The sequence below is a fragment of the Chroicocephalus ridibundus genome, chromosome 3 (assembly GCF_963924245.1).
Source record: "Chroicocephalus ridibundus chromosome 3, bChrRid1.1, whole genome shotgun sequence".
NCBI classification, from domain to species: Eukaryota; Metazoa; Chordata; class Aves; order Charadriiformes; family Laridae; genus Chroicocephalus; species Chroicocephalus ridibundus.
Genome location: NC_086286.1, coordinates 88,071,594 through 88,094,709, shown reverse-complemented (window position 1 = coordinate 88,094,709; position 23,116 = coordinate 88,071,594). Strand labels below are relative to the sequence as shown.

General features: G+C 45.5%; 1 protein-coding gene across 3 annotated transcripts in view; it reads right to left on the bottom strand.

The window, feature by feature from the left end:
• The window catches only part of BACH2 (BTB domain and CNC homolog 2), a 199,359-nt gene extending 186,319 nt beyond the window's left edge, over nucleotides 1-13,040 (bottom strand). For all 3 annotated transcript variants that reach the window (XM_063329966.1, XM_063329967.1, XM_063329968.1), the window contains exon 1: nucleotides 12,905-13,040. The gene's annotated coding sequence lies outside the window, so the exon portion shown is untranslated. The remainder of the gene's footprint in view (nucleotides 1-12,904) is intronic.
• Nucleotides 13,041-23,116: the final 10,076 nt, after the last annotated feature.

Sequence of the window (23,116 nt, the reverse complement as noted above, 5' to 3'; positions counted from 1 at the left end):
GAGGGTCCTCTGGAAACTCTTGGGGCACTTTGCATATTCTGCAACAACGATTTTCCTCTCCTTGAGCCGTTTCAGCCTCGCCAATACGCCGGGGGAGGGGCCCATGGGTGGGGAAGGAGGTAAAAATAAAAAACAAACACTGAAAAGCTATTTGTAAACTGTTTCACCCCGGCGGATCTCTTCAACTCGGGGTTTCTCTAACCGCCTGAGTGGCACACCTGCAGAGCAAGTCCGGGGGGGGAGACACACTCCCCCCCGCCTCTATAAATACCGGGGAGGACTCTCGCCCCGCTGCGCCTCCTCAGGCACCTGTCTACACAAGGGGATGACACCAGTGTGCCCATCTTCACGGGAATGTCATGAACTTTACAGTCAGGAAACAAATGGAAGGTGGGAAGGGGAAAGAAGGAGAAAAAAAAAAAAAAAAAAAAAAAAAAAAAGAAGAAAAGACCCCAACTGTATTTCCTCAGATAAAAACACCCTGAATACGATTTCAGCTTTGCAACAGTCAACACTGCCCTTATCTGGGTTTCAACAAGTACAAGGTCTCAGGTGCCTGGTCATCCCTCCTTCACCCCGCAGTCAAAGAAAGCGGCTGTGCCAGCTGTTACACCAAGTACAGCTGTAAATCCTGCAGCCTCCTCTGCCCCGTCCGGGTGACCTGAAACCCAAAATGCCAAACCCTGCGATTAAGTGAACCCCGAACACCACTGCAACCCCCTGTGAAAAGGCAGGTGCCCATCTCCTCCGGTATCAGCTCGGCGCTCAAGGTCTGCCGTGCAGCACTGAGCACATTATCAAGCAAAAGGCTGGAAGCAAAGGCATTCCTCACAATTCTTGGTTTACTCCTAACCCAACGAAACGGCACCAATTCTCACCTCTGGGCAGATTACTTCCTTAAAAACAAACCAAACCAAACCCAAACCAACCTCAGGCGGTGAATCAGCCATTGCTCGAGTCACACGCACACAGAGGGCACCGAACCCCACTGACAGCTGCACCACCGATCTCAGCCCTTGCTCTTCTCCCCTCCTCCCAAAACTAGCAAGCTTCTTTGTAATGCTCTGAAGGTTTAAATCAGAAACATAAAAGTGGTGCTGGTGTAGGCACCAACAGGGTGGGGGAGAGCGGAGGGGGTTTGGCAGCCGATGGCTCCACCAACCAGGCACCCACTGGCAGGTCCCTCTCCTTGGAGCACAGGAGAGCCATGGTCACCTCCACCCCCAACCGCACAGGGCTGTGGTGGGCAGGAGAGCCACCCCCATTGGTCCCACACCTCCTAGGAAAGTGAAAGTTTTGATTTTGGAAAACAAGGGAGCAAGTTCATAACATGCCAATCTTACAGAGAGAGCTTCTCGGGCTGTTCTGGTGGAGCTTTTGGGTCCCTCCATATGCAAGTCTACGCGGTTTAATTTTTTTGTTCAAAATCAGGCAGGGTAGGAGCAGTACTCGTACAGGTCGGCTCCTGAATGTCTTTCAACCAACAGCAGGTGAAAGCTCCACTCACGCTTGAGCCAACTGAGAAGCAAACATATACAAGAAGTTTTCAAATTCCAATCCAGCACCGTTCCTGAAAAGTAAAGCTCGACAGCTGAAACTAAGACTGAACCAGAAAGAAGTAAACTTTGAAAAATGATCGTTGCAATCAGTTTAAAGGGGCAAGTGCATTAACTAACACTGTGGATGTTGGAAAATCTGCACGTAATCAGGATGGGCAAATCTCAAAGGCTGGTGTTCAAATAACCATCCCCAGTATGGCTGTTTGTCCAGAGCTTAACCAAACTATTCAAACTCGCTGGTGTGCAAAGTCAGACTGCAAGGAAAAAAACCTCTCAGAAGTCCTAACTCTGCACACTGGAACACGGCTACCAGGATATTTTGGGTATTTACATAGACTGGAATTGGATTCTAGGAATAGGGAAATGGCTCTTCCCCTACCTTTTCCTCAACACCAAATCATTTTTTTTCTTGTTCTGACAATAGCAGAGCATGACAGATTTCTGCTCTTACCCCATTACGCTGCAGCAGGAGGCGGACACGGGCTGCCTACAGACCCTACAACCAAAGGCTATTCCTTCCCATCCAGTGGCTTTTGCATTGCCTGGTTACGGAACTGTGGCACCAGGGGACACCCTAAAACCATCTGCACCACAGGACAGTTACACACCAGAGAGGATGGCTTTGCTGCAAGTAATGAACTGAAGTTGCAGGGGGAGGACGACAGGTACCTGTGGAAGGAACAAGGAAGGTGTCGGGCCAAGCAAACCACTTTTGGTACCCGTATTTACCACTCCCTCCTCACCCGACCCCCCCGCCATGCACACCCTCCCTGTAGCACTCAAGTCTCTCCTGCACTTTGAGTTCCTTTGCTGCTGAGCACGGTAGTCAGTCCTTTCATGTTATTTTAGAGCAAACTGTAAAGACTTTAGTCCTATAAAGTTCTCCCGTGACATTACTGACCTTGTTACTCTTCACGCTACTCCAGTTTCCGTAAGAAAGAAAAAAGTAGTTAAAAAATTCTCAAGTGAGAAACGGCTGGCATCACCTTGAGATCAAAATATCTAGCTATAGGAAGGCTTTATAGCTTCAAGTTCTATACGGATAACACTTCAACAGCACAATCTTTTTTTTTTTTTCCACCAAACAGAATCATGAAAAGCACCAGAAATATTTGCAGCAGGCAGCTAATACCAGTTCCAGCATTCCTTGCAAGCTATTTTCACTAAATTAGTCTTGATAGCATCACAATTTGTTGAAGCAGGAAACAATATAAATTAACAAAGTCGTGGCAGTCTGGGGAAGGAGGGAGGGAACTAAGGAGGTAATATTTATCCGTTGAAAGTAGGAGTTGTGAAGAAAAACAAGAAGCATTACACTGATTAAGTAATACGCGGGCTGGTGTACAACAGAACTTGTCCATTACATTTGCAACCTTGTGTTTTGCTTTAGTAACTGGGGCTAGACAAAACAATTGGACTGTAGCTGTAGCACAATGCGTGCCAGACCTGACTTGCTTTGATCTTAGGGAATGGTAAAAATTTTGAAGAGAAAGTTTGGAGATGATGTGAATGATGTTCACAGCTTTTTAAGCTTGGAATTTGGTGGTTAGTGCATTAAGCATTACTCACTTTCTGAACAAAGTGGAAAGTTAACACAAATTGGCAGATGACTAACTGTCCAAGAAACAGATTACTGAATGAATCACTGACTCTACTTTTAGTCTAATAATAAGACAAACGAAGAGGAAAAAGAAGGGGAAAAAGACAAACAAAAAATTTCCTTGTGGAGTGCTTGTATTTGCACTGGCCGTGAACTTCCAGCTACGACAAACTACGCAACAATTTTATAATTTACCATGAGTTTTACATTTGGGTTAGCTCCCTGACCTGCCTCATGGTTACTTCACACCATCAATTAATTTGGATTTCTTTAAAAAGAATTCTGCACCACACTTCCCCTCAGTACCCATTCAATAACGGTTACAGGAATAAATGAAGGGATTGGAAACGAAGTCACCAAGTAGAGTCAGAAGCATTTGGCAGGTTACAGGTTCAACACACAGAAGTACCTCAGGCACAGCAGATTCCTGAAGTTGACCTGAAGCAGAATTTAGGTTTCCCAGCTCAAGAGCAAGACCTAACCAAAGTCTGCAGACACTTTGACTTTTGCTAGTGAAGTTCTGGACAAAAGTTTGCCCAATATACATGGCCAGCATTCAGATTTGCATAAAATCACCACTCTGGTGCTGCTCAGGAAGACAGGAGGGTGGCAGCAGTGCTGACCCCTTCCCAAACATCAGAGACCAGCTCGAGCAGCCACACAGGGCTCAAGGTGATCTGGATTTCTCACACGGCAAAGGCCCTGCGCCCCACAGCTCCCCTCTGTCTCCCCTGCTTTAGCTCTGCTGCTCTTTGGACCTGTGGTCTTACTCATCAAATTGGCACGTGCTAGGCTGGAAAGCAGCATCAGCTCAGTGAAGTCCAGCAAGTACACGGCCAGGCAGGATCTCCTGCTTTCACCCAGCAGTCCAAGGGGTTACCAGCTCCTAACTTCACCCTCTTGTTATGAAGGGTGAGGTTCAGCTCCCTCCTTCACCTGAGCAAATTCAAGCCGCTCCGATCATCTGCTGAACCCATTACTCAACACCTCTAAGTGCACACGCTTGCTATCACCCCCAGAGTGATAAAAGGTTGCAAGGAAGACCTAAGGGTCTAGGACTGCAGCCACCTGGTTCAAAAAACTCTCCACGGTCACGAGGTCTGCTCATCTCCTCAGCTATAACTTAGTTTTAAAATCTAAATTCACGAGAGCTCATCACAGCTGAGAGATGGGTGACACGACCAGGTCACATCAGGCCAGGAGCAACCAGAATCAGGTGGGAATAACAACAGTTATTTGAATATTTGCAAAACATAGTACTTTTGCATTTTGTTAACATAGAGGATTTGCTTGATTGAGTTCTGTTTTCCTCTAACGTTTCTTTTCAATCGTCTGTTGCAAACGTAAGCCAAAATTAAATGGCCCAAACCTCTCCTGCCCTAGCAGCAAGCTCTTACTGCCATGCTATGGGTGAGGCTGGGCACAAGCTGCTAATGGTTTTCTGGAGTGCCACCCCATTGCAAAAGCAAGACAAGAGTGACCTTCAGGAGATGGGGCACGACGCTGTGACAGTCACTGCACTTTGGGGGCCAGGTGTTTCAACAAGTTTTGTGTTAATTTGATCCCTTGTTCTTGCCAGACCCTGCGGTAAACTCCACCAGCAGAAAACTAACCCTACACGTACAAAGAATAAATAATCTTCTGCCAATTTAGCTCTCAGGGCTGGCCCACTGTGGGATGAAACAGGTGGCAGAGCACGGGCAAAGAAAGGAGAGGAGATGATGCAGAACAGAGTTAGTGCCTCAAAATTCAGTAGCGACAGTGTCTGTTGTCCTTCACAGGTCCAGCCCTCAGCAATTTTGGACTCAAGTCCCATTTCCGAGTCAGCAGAGCTCAGAACGCAGATGAGATTCATTTGTCATGACCCAACCCTCATGATACTTCTGACAGCAAGATTTTCTGAAGACATGCTGAAATCAGAGCGCTGAACCTATGTCCTCTCAAACTCTGAATAACCATTGACACCGTATTTTGTAGTCCTTACCGATCATTCTTCTGTGAACTTCTGCAAGAACCGTCCATAAATAAACCCCGTAAGCTGGAAGATGGCCTTTTCTGCTATACCGATCTGCAAATAGTAAAATCTCTCTTATTGTTGCCATGTAACAAACAACTGGGTTTTCACATGTTTCAAAGTTACATCTCCACAGGCTTCTGCGCCTCTATTTTTAGTGCGCCTCTCCCAGTAAGAAGCTACAAGACAAAGATTCTCCATCACAGCCTGGTTATACAAGAAACTAACAGACGCATCCAAGGTATTTCAGCACAATCCAAATTAACTACAGAAATATATTTAACTATTTGGTGGTAAAAGATGCCTGCTGACACTGAGGGAGCTGGGATATGCCTAGATTTACTGTGGATCTGCCCCAGAATGGATTTTGTAAAAAGCACACTCTGCTTTTAAAATAGAATAATAAGAAACAAAGAACCACCACATCCTTATAAGGCATAACTTACTAGCATAAATATTGCAACAACAGAGAAAGTAAACACGAGGTTTCATAAACATCGGAATTTTCACTCTAACAGGGCAGAAAAGACCAGCTCTGCCTCATTTATAGTCTTTAAATCTTGTAACAACACAGGCAACTTGAAAGCAGGCAGCAACACTCTATATTAATGCAGCAGATCAGGAAACACTGATTGGACTACCATTAAAAGGAGAATACTTTGCATAAAAGAATTAAAACTTCATAAGCTGTAACAGCAGTGAGGGCACGCTCTGCTTATATGAAAACAAAATAACCTTGTGTTCCACAAGGTGTGGTTTCAAACAAAGCGCAGTATGCGCTAGGGGTTGCTTTGTTGCACTCAACACTGGGCAGAGCCTTTACAGAAAGATTTCAGCCTCACAGGTAAATAGCTAAAAGGATGCCAGCACATTTGAAAACTATTACTTAAAAAAAAAAAAAAAAAAGAGAGAGAAAGAAGAATTTAATAGATCACTTTCTGATTTGCCCTTTTTTCAGTATCACTTTCAGTACTGGAAGACGTGCGTTTCCTCCTAGGTAATGACAGACACATCCTGCAGTTGTCGTTTATTCTTTAACTCCTATTTTCCGTTTACTTTCCTCTCCGGATGCTCTGACCACAGCTCAAACAGCAATACAGGTCACTCGGCAATCTTACTGTCCTCTCTTTACCGGAGTGGAAGAGAGGTGGAGAACAGCAGCTCGGCAAGACGAGGTGGTGCGCCAAGTCTTCCCCCACTCGACATAAATAGATTATATTTTCCAGATGCGCATCTCTGACATTGAGGCCAAGCGTCGGCAACACTCACTGCGGTGAAACGCGAAACACTGAGGAGATGGGAGAGGGGAAGATTTTAGCACCGCAGGCAGTGGTACGATAAGGGGTTGGTTTTGGTTTTTTTTTTTTTTTTTGGAGAGTACAAGATCTTTCACTGTCGCATAGCAAATCACTAAAGCTTCTATAAATTTAAAAAAAAAAGAAAAGCTCAAAGTAATATTTTCCAACCTTTCACTAAGAGTAGGGGCCAAAACCACACGTTTTAAAGGTCTTCCACAGTTATATTATTAGAAGTAGAAGCCCTACTGATACTGATGAGTCATTTGTATTGGCGGAAACCAAGAACACCCATTTTCTTCATGTGTTACAAAGCTCTCAATGTGGTTTTCTATTCATTGCTGGTCGAAGTAGTTGACTAAAAACAAAACAAGTGACAAGTACTCACCTTTTTGTTATTAAAGCCTGTTTTGTACCACCTGATTTTGTTTATCACACTTTTAGAGATCGCTTATTTTTCCCCCGATTCCACAAAAACAAGAAAAATACACAAAAGAGGACTATGAATCTAAACTCCGTGACAGCAAATCCAGAACTGCAGATGGGTAATTCACTCCGCTTCTGCAACGGCTTTAGTGATCGACTAAGAAAGGAAAAAGAAAGGAGGGAAGAAAAAAAACCACAACAAGAAGATCAGCTAAAAATCATCAGTCAGCAGCAGCTATCGTTTGAGGATCCTTATGAGTAATCAGAATAGAATCTGTAAATAAAGAAGCAGTTGTACAAGAGCATAAGTTTTCATCTTCATGCAAATGAAGGAATCCTTTCACGCTAACGGCCAGTGTTATCGCCACACAGGAGTTAAAAAAAAGCAGCCTAAGAAGTAGCAAAATTTTGAAAATTAAAGATAGCTACACCTAGGTTTTTAAAGTTTAATCAGAATTCCTTGCTGGCATTAAAGATTTCTGCCATGAAAACGGGTGGAGGGTAGGAGACTGTACAGCTGGCAATTGGCAAGGGAAAATACAATTCATACACTGGACTTGCCATATCCAAATTGGGAACAATGCTTGGGGGAATATATATATATATATTTTTTAACGTCCCATTCACAAAAAAAAAAAAAAAAAAAAAAGAAACAAAATAAACTCCAGCGGTTTAGTCGTGCTGAACATCCGTAGCATCTAGATGCACTTCCAGCACAAGCTCCGCAGCGGTGCAATGAATTTCTACTTTACACTACACAACTAGCAAGAAGAGCAGCAGCCTGGCAAAACAACAGCGTATTTTGACATTACTGGGGAAGAAAACCACAGCAAAGCAGTGACCGGGGAACTGAAAATAACCTTTGAACAACAGCTCGGCACTGACGGTCTCTTCTGCCTGCGCCTCCTATTGTGGATAGTTTATAGCGAGGGTAGCTCCAAGCTGCACCAGACACGTGAGTCAGCAAGAGCAGCTTGTAGGAAACTGCTGACATGTTCAATTGCTCTCACATCCACCGAACACACCTACCCACGAAATAAAAAACAGCCTGCATGCAAATTGGGGTAAAGGAACACCTCCACACCTACAGTTCCTGTTTTCCTAGTACAGGTTTAAATTTTAAAGCAATCACTAATAAAGAAAAAAAAAAAAAAACAACACAAAACCCCAAAAAAACCCACCTCGGTGGATGTCAGCTATAATAAGTAGCTATGATTAAGTCTCAAGGGTCATTTTGTTTATTTAACCAGACGTAACTGCTTTTCCTCTTTTCAAAAAACAAAATTACCGCTCCACAGCCCAGAAGCCCTGCACAGTGACAAGCAGTAAACAGTTCCTGTTTTTCTTAGCAGGGAGACTCCTTTTGAACCTATGCACCAAAACCCATCTACCCATCACAGCCCAGGGGAGTGTTTTCAAAGCTCAGGAGCAGAAAAAAAATAAGCTTCCAGCTCCCATTTCCACCCCTACTAGGGGTAAAGTGGAAATTCACGGGGTTTTCGTTCCTAACAGCTTTTTAAGCATCTGTTCCAATGACAGAATAAACAGAGAAAGTTATTGGTCAAGCTATATGCAAATTACAGGTCTTGGGAATAAATCTGGGAGGATCTGACTCTTTTAAGTCACCTTTCACTCTAAAAAAAAAAGAAGACGACGGTGTACCTCAGGTCCCGGTGCCTCTTGCTCCTGTAGCCACCACCACCACCTCCTCCTCCTTCTCTCCTTCCTCCGAGACGCTGAATCTCAAGTGTCCCAGCTTGCTCTGAGAGCAGCTTGGCACCAAGCAGGTGTAAAGAGCAAAGGCAGAGCAAAGGCAGAAGGAGACCGGGGAGGGACGAGGAGTTATGCACGGAGGGGCTGCACGCCTGGCAGCCCCCCTAGCCCACGCAGGAGCTGCGGTTCAGCCCCCACCGCACCAGGAGCTTTTTGTGGGCAACCTGTCTCAAGCCAAACAGGGACGGACACACGTCTCTGGGTGTGCTGAGAGGCCAGCCCAGCGCAGCTGGTGTTCTTCAGGTTGTTGCTGCGGCTCCTTCTGCATGAGGATCAATGCGATCAAGCAGACAAGCCTTCTGAGCCCAATTTTTGACGGACCGACGTTCCACCGTACATGTAAACTTTTAGCATAGAGGTTTTTCCGAACTTATTCCCTTGCTCCTTTTTATTTACCTGTTCTGAACACGTGTTTGCTCTTTGATCAACGCCATTAGTTCCAGCAACTCGGGTGCTTCGAGTCCATCACTGGCCACAAAAGCATTTGTATGCATTCCACTGCTTGGCTGTTTTTTAAATTATAATTCATAGTTCAAGAGCGGCACAGCAAGTAGTGCTCTTTCCCATCCACTACAAAGATGCTTCTGCCTAACTAAAAAGCAAAACTAACACATTGCAACTCAGCTGGCTATATTCATACATTTTACATCTTCTTGATGCAAGCTTCAAATGAATGCGTAATATTCAGGCAGCTGCCAAGGTTAATGCCTTTTGGCTGAATTTAAAGGAACGATGACCAATTTTTGTAAAAAGCCGAATAAGCGTTTTGAGCACTATTCTGGAAAACCTTAGGGAACTACTGGGGGTAGAAATCTACTGCCCATTCAGCTACTACAACAAAATCATTCAGGCACCTCCTCAAGTATCTGTAAAGAACTGCAGTATCAGAAAGAATCTCTTCCACATTCTCTTGAAGCATTCGTAGTCAGGAGGCACACTGAAAGCAGCAGGACTAACTCGGACTTGGAGAAAGCTAATTAATACCGACTTAAGTTTAAACCCAAATTTTCTTCAACCCGTAAATGGAGTGACTGGTATGTTTCCCCTCAACGTAGTTCAACACAGAAACGACTAATATATGACCATCACATCCAAAATGAGCTGAGGTGGAAATTCAGACCCAGAGGTGAAAGACGGATACGTGCATGCCTTCAAACACTAAGCCAGATCTGCCAAACACTGCAGGTATGTTCATGCAACTTGTAAACTGAGAAGCCATTCAGAGAGCGTTCCTTCAAGTAAAAAGGCACGTACATTTTGATTTGAATACATAAACCGAGTTCGTACTACTTAAATTAAAATCACAAGAGACTGTTCACGTCACACAATAAACGGTATTCAATTTACGCCAACAGTTTATTACATAAAAATGTCATTACTACCGAAATGATTACTTTGCATATATTAATGTTACACGTCTAATTTTTCAGCTTAGTGCCATAAATGTTTCTTAGCTATACTTTAAGAGGTCTCCTCTTTGTCTTTGAGTATGTGAAGTTCTAACCAAAAAGAGTATCACAGGCACACAATGAGAAAACACCTCTTTTTATTCTTCATCAATTCAAAAAAAAAAAAAAGTGATCGCCGATTGTTTTTTTTTTTCATGGCTGGTGATAATTTTAGAGAAAACCTTAAGGAAAATAACTAATTGGCCATCACGTTGCAGCCTCATTAAGAAAAATAGCTATTGCCCTTCAAACAGAAAATCAAGCAATGAAAGTTTTAAAATAGGCAAAGGCGAGCAACTTCTGTCACATTCCACACTACACATCATCTACAAAGGGTTTTATTTTCAGCTCTCTTTATCATTAATTACATGCACACCGAAAGAGATACGCAAGATTGCTATACAGTACGGGGATTTTATTAAACTCATTAATTTCAATGAGTGTCTGAGGCCTTCTACAATGCTGAAGATTCACCTCATATTTGGAGCACCATGTCAATGGCTATTTATTGGGATTTGGACCATTATTCTCAGCCGGCAACTCGGGTTCTATCTCTAACTTTCCTTCATGCCCAGCACAACAGAGCAAACAGCCAATGTTTTCTTGCTGCAAAATGAACGACAGAAAGCAAAGAGGGAAGGCGAGGAGGGTTTCCCACCTACACCACCGGCATATCCCGCCAGCGTGCATGACATTAATACCAACGCATGCTCGAGATGTGCCTCCAGGTCAGAAAAGGACTAGGAATACCTGTCCTAGCTCTGCTTCCCAGTGGGAGATACCTGGGCATAAACAATTGCTGATGATTAACCAGTCGGGATCTGTCAACATGTGCATCAGTCCTGCACCTTCTGTGCACACCTTTCCCATCCAACCCTCACAATTGTAAAAGTTTTCAAAAAATTCAGTTGTTGAAGCACAAATTACACAGCCAGCACACACTTGCCCAGAAATGCGCACTCTGCTCCTGTGGTGCCTTTCTGCAAAAGACCTCTGAATATCTTGACAACCACCCTATCTGTAAAATCACTAGGGACCTTTCTTGCCCACTTGACAGCTCGGCGTACATCTGTTTGAATGGCTCCTCCAGTGTTACAGAGCAAACTAACAGGAAAACCAGACGTATGATCCTGATTTTTCAATCCTCTACTTTTCCAATTAGTCACGGCTTCCTTCCATTTCTTCCAGAGCACCTTCAGAACAGCCTTTGAAGCCGGAGGGTCAAATGTGAAAAACGATGCTGAAAGCACAGGTTCAATACACCGCAGGGAAGTACAACACCGATCCATTTTCCTGCACAAGTGCCCAGATCCCAGTGGCGGGGGGCAGGCGGGTGGATACAAAAGGCAACGCAGGCTTTTAAAAAGAACAAGCTCACATCTGAAGTGGAATTTTATTTCTATCTGCCAGATGTAAAGACTCCTACAACACCGGTTCCGGGCTGTTGCTACAACAGCCCCACAGACAACAGCTTAACACGCAACCTTATCATTTTATTCCCTCCATCTCATCAAACACAATTATCTCAAATTTCGGTATCTACATACCTGAAGAAGTCAATTTACCCAAGCACTACCACCCTCTTCAAACTGCAGAGCATTCCACCATCTACAGCAGAATCCCAGACAATTCCCAGCCTGGAAAAAAACCGCCTTGTTTCTAGCTCGAGCCCCGGAATACCAAATTAAAATATGCACAAGTTTAGCGACAGTTCTGAAGTCTTCGAAAAAGGGCTTTCATCACCAAAGCACTGACACAACGGCTTCAACTAGAGCAAACAGCCACACTGTAATTTCCCAATCTTCCCGACATCCTAAAGAGTGACTCTAATAAGGTGTCATCCCTTGCTTCACGTTTATTGTTAAAGAGTGAAAAAAGCGGTTTATTATTCGGGGGAGGGGGGGGGGGGGAAGGGGAGGGGAGGGAAGGGGGGGTTCCGGCAAGAAGGGGCACAACGATCTCACGATAACCGAAGCGTCTGCGAGCAAGACACCCGCCGCATGACCAAAATAGCCCGCTCCACAAAAGGAGAGGCATGATTTCACACTTCGCCGTCTTTCATGACAAGCCAAGCGTCTTCGCGCCGCGCTGCGCCGCCGTGCCCACTCGGCTCCGTTTCAACCATCCAAGAAACTGTTCCCGGAGTTCGCATCTCCCCCCAAATCTGCAAAAAACGGGGCGGGGGGGGGGGACGACGAAGAGGGAACGGACGGACACACGCAACACGGAGGGGAGGGCGCGGTGCCCGCCGGTCCCGAGCGGCTGCAGGTGGCCGCGGCGGGGGCCGGGGGAGGGAAGGCGGCGGGACGGCCCTCGGCGGAGGGAGGGAGGGAGGGAGGGATGGGGCTGCCCCCGGGGCTCCGTCCCGCCCTGCCCGGCGGGGCGCGGAGCGGGGCGCGGAGCGGAGCAAGGAGGGGGGGGGGAGGGAGTGAGCGCGCAGGAGGAGAGGCGGCACGGGGGCTCCCGCCGCGCGCTCCCCGTTACGCAACGCAACGCAACGGCGCGTGTTTCCCACTTTCAGGAATCGGCAGCGAGCGAACGCTCCCGCAAAGCTCCCGGGGCGCAGCCCCCCGCCTCACCCCGCGCAACAGCTGCGCGGGGAGGAGGAAGGTGTGGGGGGGGGGGAACAACAAAACACGCTGCCCACCCACCCCACCCCCCACACACACCCCCCCCTCCCGTCCAGCCTCCCCCCAAACTTCACCACCCCTCCCACCCACCCACCCCCCCGCCTTCCCTTTTCCCCTTCCCCGGCGGGGTTGCCGAGCCGCGGGAACCGGCGCACTCACCTCGCCTCCGCGCAACTTTCGGGGGTCGCCCCTCTCGCTGCAGCCTGGAGGTGGGGAGGGAGGCCGTGGGGCGGGGTGGAGCGGGCCCGGGGGGGGGGGGGGGGGGGGGTAAGGCTGTTACGGCTGAGGTTTGGGGAGGGGGGGGGGATTTGGCTCTTGTTGTTGCTGCTGCTGTTGTTGTTTCGGAAATTCTTATTAATATTTCTCTGCGGTCAGAAACCTGCACCCTCCCCCCCCCAGAAGGAAAAAGAAAACCCCGACCCAGACGCTCATCACATGGCGATTGCTTTGAACCAGCTGCTTCCAGAGCCAAAGTCTTGCGGAGAAAAATAAAGGGGGAAGGGAGGGAGGGAAGGAGAGAGGGAGGGAGGGGGCTGGCAGGGGGGCCGGAGGAGGAGAGAAAGCCGCAGCGGAGGGAGGGTGGGAGGGGAGGGGGGGCGGGGAGCGAACGGCACCGCGGCGGCTGTGCGGCTGCCGGAGCGGCACCCGGGGCCGGCGGCGCTGGCGGCCCGGCGGAGGCGGGAAGGAGGGAAGGCGGCGTCGCGCTGCTGCCGGCGGCCGCTGCTTGCCCGGCTCTGCCGCCCGCTCGCTCGCCCGCCCGCCCGCCGCCGCCTCGCGCGCCCCGGCCCCGCGCCGCCCCCGCCCCTTCAATCGCTACATTGTTGACATTCGCAGGCTGACATCATCCTCCCCGCCCTCCGCTTCCATTCACAACAACGCTTTACGCCAACGGCGCGGCACAGCGCCCCCTTCCTTCGCCCGCCCCCGACCGCCTTACGCACAGCGAGCGGCGTACGGCCGCTCCGCGAATAGCGGAGCACCGCCGCCGTCCCCACCCGCCCCGCCCCGCCCCGCCCCTCTGCCCGGCGCATGCGCAGAGCTGGATCGCGCCCTCCCTCTCTCTGTGTGTGTGTGTGTGCGCGTGCCGCCGCGGGCGCCGGACCCCGCGCGGGGGGCTCGCGCCGGCGGCCGCGGGGGCTTGTGGGAGCCGTAGTCCGCCGTGAGGGGACAGTGGGGCCGCCATGGCGGACAGGGGCGGTGGCGGCGGGGGTAGGCCCATCGGAGCGGCCTGTCCCTGGCGACGGGCGAGGGGTGATGTCCACCTCCCCCGTGGGCAGGCGTGGGGGAGGCGGCGGGGCCCGGCAGGCCCGGTCGTGCGGAGGGCGAGGAAGGGTTCGTCACGCAAGGGGCGACCCAGGGGCCGAGTGCGATGGCAGAGGGTAAAAAGTACCCACCCGGTCACCCCTTGTTGCGTCGGTGTTGGTCCTGGAGGTGTTTTAGGTGCTCCGCCCTCAGAGAAGCCTCATCCTACAAAGCACCCAACCGCCATGAGTCAGCCCTGCCCCACATCGCAGAAATAGATAAGTGCTCCCCAGATTAAAAGCAAAAACAAAACCCCGTCAGGTCCTTCCAGCGGGAGTTGATCGTTCTTTGCCTCATCTCAGTGGCAGGCACAAAGTGGCTGTTTTCGAGCCCTTTCCCACCCCGAGGCTTGGCGCCATGCTTGCTTTCACCCAGTGGAAAGCTGTGATTCCTGAGAATTATCCCGGCGCCTGGCAGCCAGCGCTTCTGAGCTAGACCCCAAATGCCATGAGACACGAAATGCAATTGGAAGAACCGGTAAATGAATAAACTACATTCTCCAAGGCTGAGTTACTCAGACGGGCTAGGGCAGAAAAACATAAAGATGAAAGACGGCTGATAAAAAGGAAAGTTAGAAAATAAATGATTCACAATAGGGGCCGTGAGTGAGATTATCTCTGGAGACATCTCTAATTAAAGGGCGTTGGATAACTAGAGGGTTACATTTTCCTGGGTCAGTGGTCTTGAAAAAGAAATTGCAGTTGCAGTAATGTCAATAAAGAATGATGGTGACCTACTGCTAACAAAAGCACGTTCAGTAATTAACATGTGCATGTTTGTTATTTTTTCTGTGTTTATGTCAGTTTTTGTTGTACATTTTCATCCTCTGTTTCCCCCTTTCATTACAGACAGACGATGTATAGTGTTTTCCATATCTTTTAGAGAGGAGCAATTTCTGTGAAGTTATTTCACTGATGTTTTCTCCTGAAATTGGAGCAGCTGCATCAGGGTACCTGCATTTTCCAAGTCTACTACGCCACAGAAAACTATGCAAATACTGTGTGCCAACACAAAATCAAGTCTTTGTATGTAACAACAATATTGTATATTGTCACTTTTCAAAAGCGTAGTTCTCCTCTGCCTTGCATTTTGCACGGTTGTCCGCTTGTGTAAAGTGAAAAGCATTTTAGTTTAGTAGCATTTTACCCCTAGTTTTCATAGCTACATGTGGCTGCAGAATAGCACCCCACTGGAGAATTTGACTCATAAACCTCACTTTCCCTTTCCAAATAATGTTCATACAAAGCCTTGCTCACAACCGCCATTTAGGTTCTGGTTCTTCAGACATACATAGTGTTAAGCACGTGAAAAGTCCCACAGTGTGTAAAGGGACTTGTCATGTGTTTAAACGCTAGCAGGGCTGAGTCTCCTTGTTGCCCTGTTTTTCCTAGAGACACAAAAATAATGTTGTATTGGCGTGAGAGATAAAAATACTATATTGAGAAGGACTGAGAGATAAAAATAAGCCATGCAGCATTTTTAATGCTTTAGTTAGCATGCTACGTGCCCATTATGCCACTGCATTCGAAGTGCACATATTCTGTTGTTTACAACACGCTACAGGAGATACGGCTCTAGGTAGTCAAAGCTGGCCAAATAGAAAACTCAACAAAGCACTCTGTATAAACATCTGCCCACAGCGCACATTTCTGAAAGGCACAATAATTGCCATTTATCTTCCCGGCTGACATTTAAAAATGAATGTTCCCATTTGGCTTAAAAGAAGGAAGCGTAATGTGGAAACGTCCATTTTAGATTTTATAATTCTGTTTGCTCTGTGATAAAATTTGCAGTGACTTCAGTGTGACCCAGATCGCACTTGTGCAGGACGGAGATTGGCAGAGAGTGAAAGAAGCTAAACCCAAGCAGGGGTTGGGCACGTTGGCTTTTTGAAACCTCACCAAGCACCTCTATGCAGCTTTTGGTACCCAAATACTGTTGGTAATTTTGTAACCAGGGTGGTCAACTCATAATGGAAGACAGAGTTGAGATTCCTGTATATCATTCAGGTCCTGATTTTATTACAGTCCGTTATATCTCTGTATAACACTAGAAAACTGGGGAAAAACTAAGCAGAGTTGATTTGCAAGGACAGAAGGAATATTACACAAACCGAATTAAATGTACTGTTTAAAAATGCTGATTTTATATCATGTATATTACATTTTAATGCATTGGCTTCCCAATTTATTCCCAAACTGCTTATATTCCAGCAACAAATCCAATCTGATCCTGTTTCCTTTGCAGTCAACTATCTTCATGCCTCAATTTTTGTATATGTAACTATTTCTGGACCATTCTTCTTGAAGTACAGCCAAACGTATACTCCAGGCAAATATGAATTATTTGAAGAGATGTCATGTATGGCCTCTCAAAATGATCCACGGTTTGTCAAGCAGCAACAACAAAACAAGGTAAAATAAATGTGAAGAGGTGCAATTTAGAAGTTATCCCATGAATACGTGGGGGATAACTCACCGTGAATGCTGCAGTGCTGTTCTCGAGAAAAAGCTACATCCTCACATTCAACAGCTGGTTTTAGCTCAGCTCTGCGGACAAATTTCCCACTTACACGTTACCTTTACTGATGTCTTAATTAGGTGGTTTCCCTGGACTGCTGTGACTTTATCCCTTTAGAGAGGACCGCCTGGTTGAGTTTATGGCACTTGACCTACTTTTCAGTGTTTTCTTTATGGATAACACAAAACTTTCCAGAATACTTGAATTATGAGTATCTATTTCAATCATATTTAATATGTAAATTTAAAAGATTTTAAATGGAATCCAATATTGTAAAACATGTCCCAACATCCCTTTCTGAGATCTCATTTGCATATCAATCTCGTAACTGGAATAGTCTTAATAGTGCCACTTGTTGGAGAGCTCTGTGTATTGCAAGGTATTTCAGTCACGTATTTATGAAAACAAATTGCTTTTTCCTGGTGATAGGTAATTCCTAATTTAAAGTGCTTCAGGAAGAGGTGAAAGTACTGCAGGGAACAACTTCTGTTGCAGCCTCGGATTCAACCACGCTGAATCGAAGTCTCTATGAATGAGCAACACGTTAGTGGATCTTATGCAACTTGATCTTTACAATGGTAATGAAGGAGTGAAAAAGGAAAAAACAGGACAGATTTTGTGGTTTTTAATTCAGGAAATTGTCATTTCCTTCCAAAGTACCTTTTACCCTGCAGCACCTGGGTGAAAAAGATCAGCTTTTCCTGGATAAGCCCTGGTCCTGTGCACAGGTCTAAGCCATTATTAATAATTACGCACATATTCTCCTGGGCGGTGCAGGTAGAATTCATGAAATTGCATCATTTTCTTTGCCGTGATTAAGAAATTCACAGCTGATTACTGATTGTACTACAGGCACCATATGGCTTTTCGCAATCGGATTCTCACACACCCCGGGTACGTTGCGTTTCCAGGAGCACTGACAGGACGAACGGCCCGCCCTGAGTCAGTGGCTGTGACGGCTACGGAGGAGACATTGTCATGGTGCGTGCCATCAAAGATCCACAACGCGATGTCTCCGCAGCGTGCCTTGACATCACATCAAAAGCACCACAAAGGAAAGTTTGCCATGCACAGAGCATCAGATCTCTGGCATGATATTTTGAGGTGCTTGGCAAGGTATAATATTTGAAATATATTGAAGTGTTAACAAAGCGTTGTTACTGGGGCTAAAATTACAGTGTCAGGAAGCAAGGCAGGAAAAAATGGCAGGCATTGACCTTTAAAAACATAGATGCAGATAGCATAATAGAACGGGAATTTAAGGAGCTGTTGACTTCATATGTCAAGAAATTGAGGGTTGGAAATCATTAAGGTTTACACATTATGTCCAAAACATGTCTGTTGTAGTCACTAAGTCAAACGGTAGGATATTCTCTGGTGGTTATCTTTAAAAAAAAAAAGAGAAATAAAGCGTTCAGATCACCTGCATGCTGGGCTTGCCAGACTTTGGCTTGACATATAGTAATTTGGGAAAAGTAATTGTGACACCTGTGCTAGACAAATAGGATGAATGGCCTCAAGATTATTCTTTCCATTGGTCCGACAGGAGGTCAGAATTCATCAGCCAGCCCCAGAGCAAACACAATCCTAACAGCCTTCTGGTGTCTTGAAGTTCAATGCTGTGAGAGGCAGTCCAAATACAGCCCACAGCAAGTCCTGGAGATAGCGAGGTTAGGGCTTTGTCCTTGCCCATTTTGTCTTAAAATCAGTGCCGCCTTCTGAGATTTTCATTAACTCTAGTACTGCTTTCAAATTGGTTTTTTTATTATTTAGTATGTTTGTTATTATTCACAATTAGTGAGTAGCGTTTTAGAATTTGCATTTAAACTTATATTTTAAAATACAATATGTAGCTACTTTGGGGTTGGGTTTTTTTGTTGGTTTTCTTTTTAGTGTTTCAAAGGTCAAATCTGGCAAATTCCCTGATTCTGCAGGTCTGGATGATCCCAGCGTCTGCTTCTAAAAGCAAGGACATACATAATGACATATTTAAACCTCCGTTCATATTCCCCTATCACTAAGAATCAGCACAGGCAAATCAGCTCCAAAAAGTCGTTTGAGGGCAATTGTGGACAAAGCTCAACCTTGTTTTAGCTCAGCTTGCTGAAAAGCCTTGTAATCCATTTTTTTTCAACAACCTCTGTCTTTAGAGTTACCCAGAAAAGTGAAAATATCTGCAGCAAACTGTGAGAGCACGGACAAAGCATCTGCCTCGACAAGGTTGTCCTGCAAATTAGGGGATGCAGAAGAGGATTGGGAAAAAGCTTCTCTCTCTTAAGCACTGCTGAGGGAGGGAAAACATCTGGGACTGGAGAACAAGGAGGGCACACGGAGGTTAATCCAGATGTGACAGAGCAGTGTTTGTGCTGTAGACAGTAACTATCAGTCATGAGACTTTTTCCATTCAAGAGCAGAGAGATATTTCTGAGCAGTCTAGGTCGTAGCTCTGGCATGTGGCAGGACACCAGTAATCTGGCAAGATTTAATTCAAAGTCATGATTTTGGGAGGGAACAGAAGATGAGTAAGAAAAAAAACACTCTTCCTTGTGGAGAAACTACTATTTCTAAGGAATCTTCTACTCCACGTGATCTTTAACATCAGTGAGAGTTTATGCACATGCACCAGTGGCTGACTAAATCCAAATCCACTAATTAGAGTAAAAGCCTTGAGGTAATTATTACGTACAAAGAAAGGTCCCGGGTTGGTAACGTCTCTGACTTTCTAGCGCCCGTGATTCTGCTTTCAATAGACAACTGCAACAGAGGCTCAGTGCAAATAAATTTCTTTCCTTCCAGGCTGGAGTGTGCAGCCACAGCCCAGGACATCTTGCTGTCGTCACAAGCAAGTCAGGAGGAGTTTCTTCAGAACTGGTAGTGGTGGTGGGATATTGACTGGATACCCAGCTGCCACTTGTGCCTCTGGTGACCTCACCCTTGGTCCTCAGCGCTGGGATGCTGTTGTGGTGGCCATGCACTGTCTTTGTCTCTGCAGGAGGAGACGTACTTTGCTGAGCACGCTGCTGCTCCAGCTTGAGGAGGGATATCTGGTGGTGAGTCATGTAGGATGTAGCAGATGGCGGGAAACACGAAGCCATGAAGACAATGCAATGCTGGTAGGACTGGGAGAAGAGAGTGGGGCACTGGAGATGGGCAGTGGAGATGGAGAGGAGGAGGAAGCAGAGTTCAAAGCCACCAACTTCGGCAGAGCCTGGCAGTGGCAGACGCTGCTGTGTTATGGGGCATGGCCAAGGTGCCCTTCAGTGTGCCTTCAGAGGGAGGACTGGGAAGTGACACACAGCAACATGCAGGAATGTGAAATTTAAGAGACAGGTCTGAGCGTCGTGTAGTTTGATAATAATGTGTGCTTCATGTAGCTGAAACATGTCAGGAGCATAAGAAGGCCGTGGAGGTCGGGGAAGCCTTCTGGCTGAAGAGAGGCCTCAGAAGGACCGGCAGGAGCGCGGGTGAGGAACATGGAGGATGCAGATGTACTGGTACTCAGCAGGCACACATAGGCCATAGCAGTGCGGTGGCTCCCACTGCCTCTCATGGCCTTGGAGTAAATGTTGGAGTATTTTGGAGTTGCTATTCCAGGCTAAATCCCTGGTACCGTGCAGTTCTGAGGTGGGGATGGAGTGCTTCAGTACTATACTGAAGGCTTTGGCTTTTGCAGGGGCAATTTATTTTGCTTTTAGCTCTAATACTAACCAAAGAACTATGGACCCCAACAAATCTGTGGGTTTCCAGTCAAATAACCATCAACTATTCAATTAATTTACTTCTCATGTAAATTGCTTTTGCTTTTTTAAAAAGGCTGCAGGATGTTCTTGCACTGTAAGCAAGGACCGGGACAGAAAATATATTTCTGTAAGGGTGAAGATGGCTCTTTCCATGCAGAGGGATTTATAAGCTGCATTCATATATTTTTTGATTAATAGATAGTGTTGCTGAAGCGTTAGCACTTAAGGCAGAGGTCAAGTCTCTGTTATTTTTCTGTCTTAGAGGTGAAAGCAGAGTGCATTGGCTTGCAGCCTGTGTGTGATTTTTTTTTTTTTTTTTTTTTGTATCCACAGCAAATAATTGTGACCCCTGATTACTGGAGTGATTTAAAACTGCTCTTTGCTATGTTAACTTGAAGTTGTGAACTACAAAGGTCTGCTGTGAATAGCATATGAATAGAAAAGGGACTCTGCTGGAACTCGCTATTATGTTTGAAGTTGGTAGAAACTAGAGATTGAAAAGACCCACTAGTTCACTGAATGAATTCATTGCACATGCAAGATAGAAACTCCTTGCACAGTGATATCCTTCCTACATTTCTTAGGAAAAAGAAAACATGTTGAGCTGTTTCTGGAGAAAATGCTTTGACACAATGCAATCCATTAGGATGTCTACATTTTGACCTGGTCTGCCATCTAGGTAATTTTTGCATCAAATTTGCAGTGTCAGTTGCAGAATGACTAAAAAATTAAAGCTTCATGTGGAACAAAGATGATTTATTATGTATTTCTCTTTCTTAGGCTGAAAGGAAATGTTATTCCACTGCTGTTGCAGTTCTGGTGTTCTTTGAAGAATTGTCAGTTTACTCTAAATGTAAATGTTGTGAAAATATATATATGAAATGCAAGGTTGATAACGTGGGTTTTTTTTTACTTTCAAATACAAGTCCAATAAAACATTTTTTAACAACTGGCAACCTGTGGTGTCTGAAATTCAGATAATGATATGAGTAAAAGCTTGAAAGCAGTCAGTAAGGAAACAAAAAATTGGTGATATTTGGTGATTATCCCAAGTGGAAAGAAAAAAATAAACAAAGGCTGCAAAGAGTGACAAGCAGATTCCATGAGAAGAAATTTCAATTGTCTAATAATTGAACTTAATTTAATTTAACGAGACGCGTAGGCCAAGAAACCTTTTTCTTTTTTTTTTTTTCTTTTAATGGACTTTCATGGGAAGTTGATAGAGTTCCTCAAAGGAATAGACTTGCTAGCTGCAATTTATGTATGGTACAGCCTACTTTTGTCTTTAGCTTATGAAATTTGGTCTAGTTTGTCATGACTACTTTCTTTGTTAAAAGGTAAAATGCACATTGGGCAAATGTTCTATGGCAATTTGCATAAAAAGTGATGACAAAGAGCAATTAATTCCTCATTATTATGCAGTGAAATGCTACTTTGCTCCTAAGTGACTGTAGAGGAGGGCTTTTTCTCTGTGTGTAAATCTGTTGCAGCATTGTTCTAAAAATAGTACTTAAGAGCCCTCTGCACTCTTTATAAATCAGGGTCTTTGACACGCCATTCGATTCTCCACGGAGAGATTTTTCTCACACATGCTGAACACTACAAGTATCGCCCCAAATGTTCATCACAATAATAAGCATCAGAATTTTCTTAGATAAAGCAAGATAGAGGAATTTAATATTTTGTCAAATTAGATCTCTATCCTTTTTATCTGGAGATCAGTATTCAAAGTACACTCAGATCACACACAAATAGAAACATATTCCTGCCACACACAGCTAGTCTGTGCAGAACAAAGAGTCAAGATATCGTTTTCTATGAAGGCTTGATTCCGAGTACAGATTTCATTACTGGCTCACCATAGGATAATGAAATTCCTTCAGGGCAAAGATGAGGTACATCAAAGAGGCAGCGTGGAGAGGCAGACTTTGTTAGTGCATGCTCTGTCACCTGCATTACTGGTCCTTGCCTGCCTTTAATTTGTAAGGAAATGCTAGTAATTCAAAGTCTTTTATTGGACCAACTTATATTTATATATATATACATGCATACATGTATGTGCATACGCACATGCACACAGAAATGTATATTTTTCAGAACACAAGACCTTCTGGAAGTTGTGTGACTTCTTTGCAGCTATAATGGAATGGAGAAAATAATTAATTTTCTTGCTAGCAAAAATGACCCATGCGGGTCCTAAAAGCATCTTTGCATTTAGTAAATAAATGCTGTCTGCGCCGTGTAGATAAATAACCCTTCGTGCAACGTTGCCTTTTTATTTCTGTAGCAATTCAGAGTGACTTTGGTGCTTATGGAAATAAGAGGCCAATGCTCGGTAAGACCAGGAGCTGCTGAAGACATGAATCACCCAAGCTTTCCCACAAAGCTTTGCCAATGCGGGAACAAAAGAGTTGCCCTACAGAAAGGCATCACGGGTCTATCTAGTCCAGCATCCCGCCTCTGGCAGCGGCCAGTAACTGATGCTTCAGAGCAAATCAAAACCACAGCAAGCCCTCGCTAATTACGAGATGCTATGCATAGAGGAAAAAAAGGTTGATCCTGACTCACAAGAGAGCAGTTTATGCCCTGAAGCGTGAGGTTTGATTTCCCTTGTATCCGTTTGCTTAACTCACACAGTTGCAAATACTATTTATGCTTAAAAGAGTTTCTAATCCTCTCTTGGATCCTAATCAACAATCTGCCTCAATAACCTGAGTTACCAGGAAGTTCTTGGGGCTGATCACACACTGCGTGGAAGCTTTGTGCTTTGCTAGTTTAGGGAAAGTTTTCCAGCCTTGGCCTAACACCC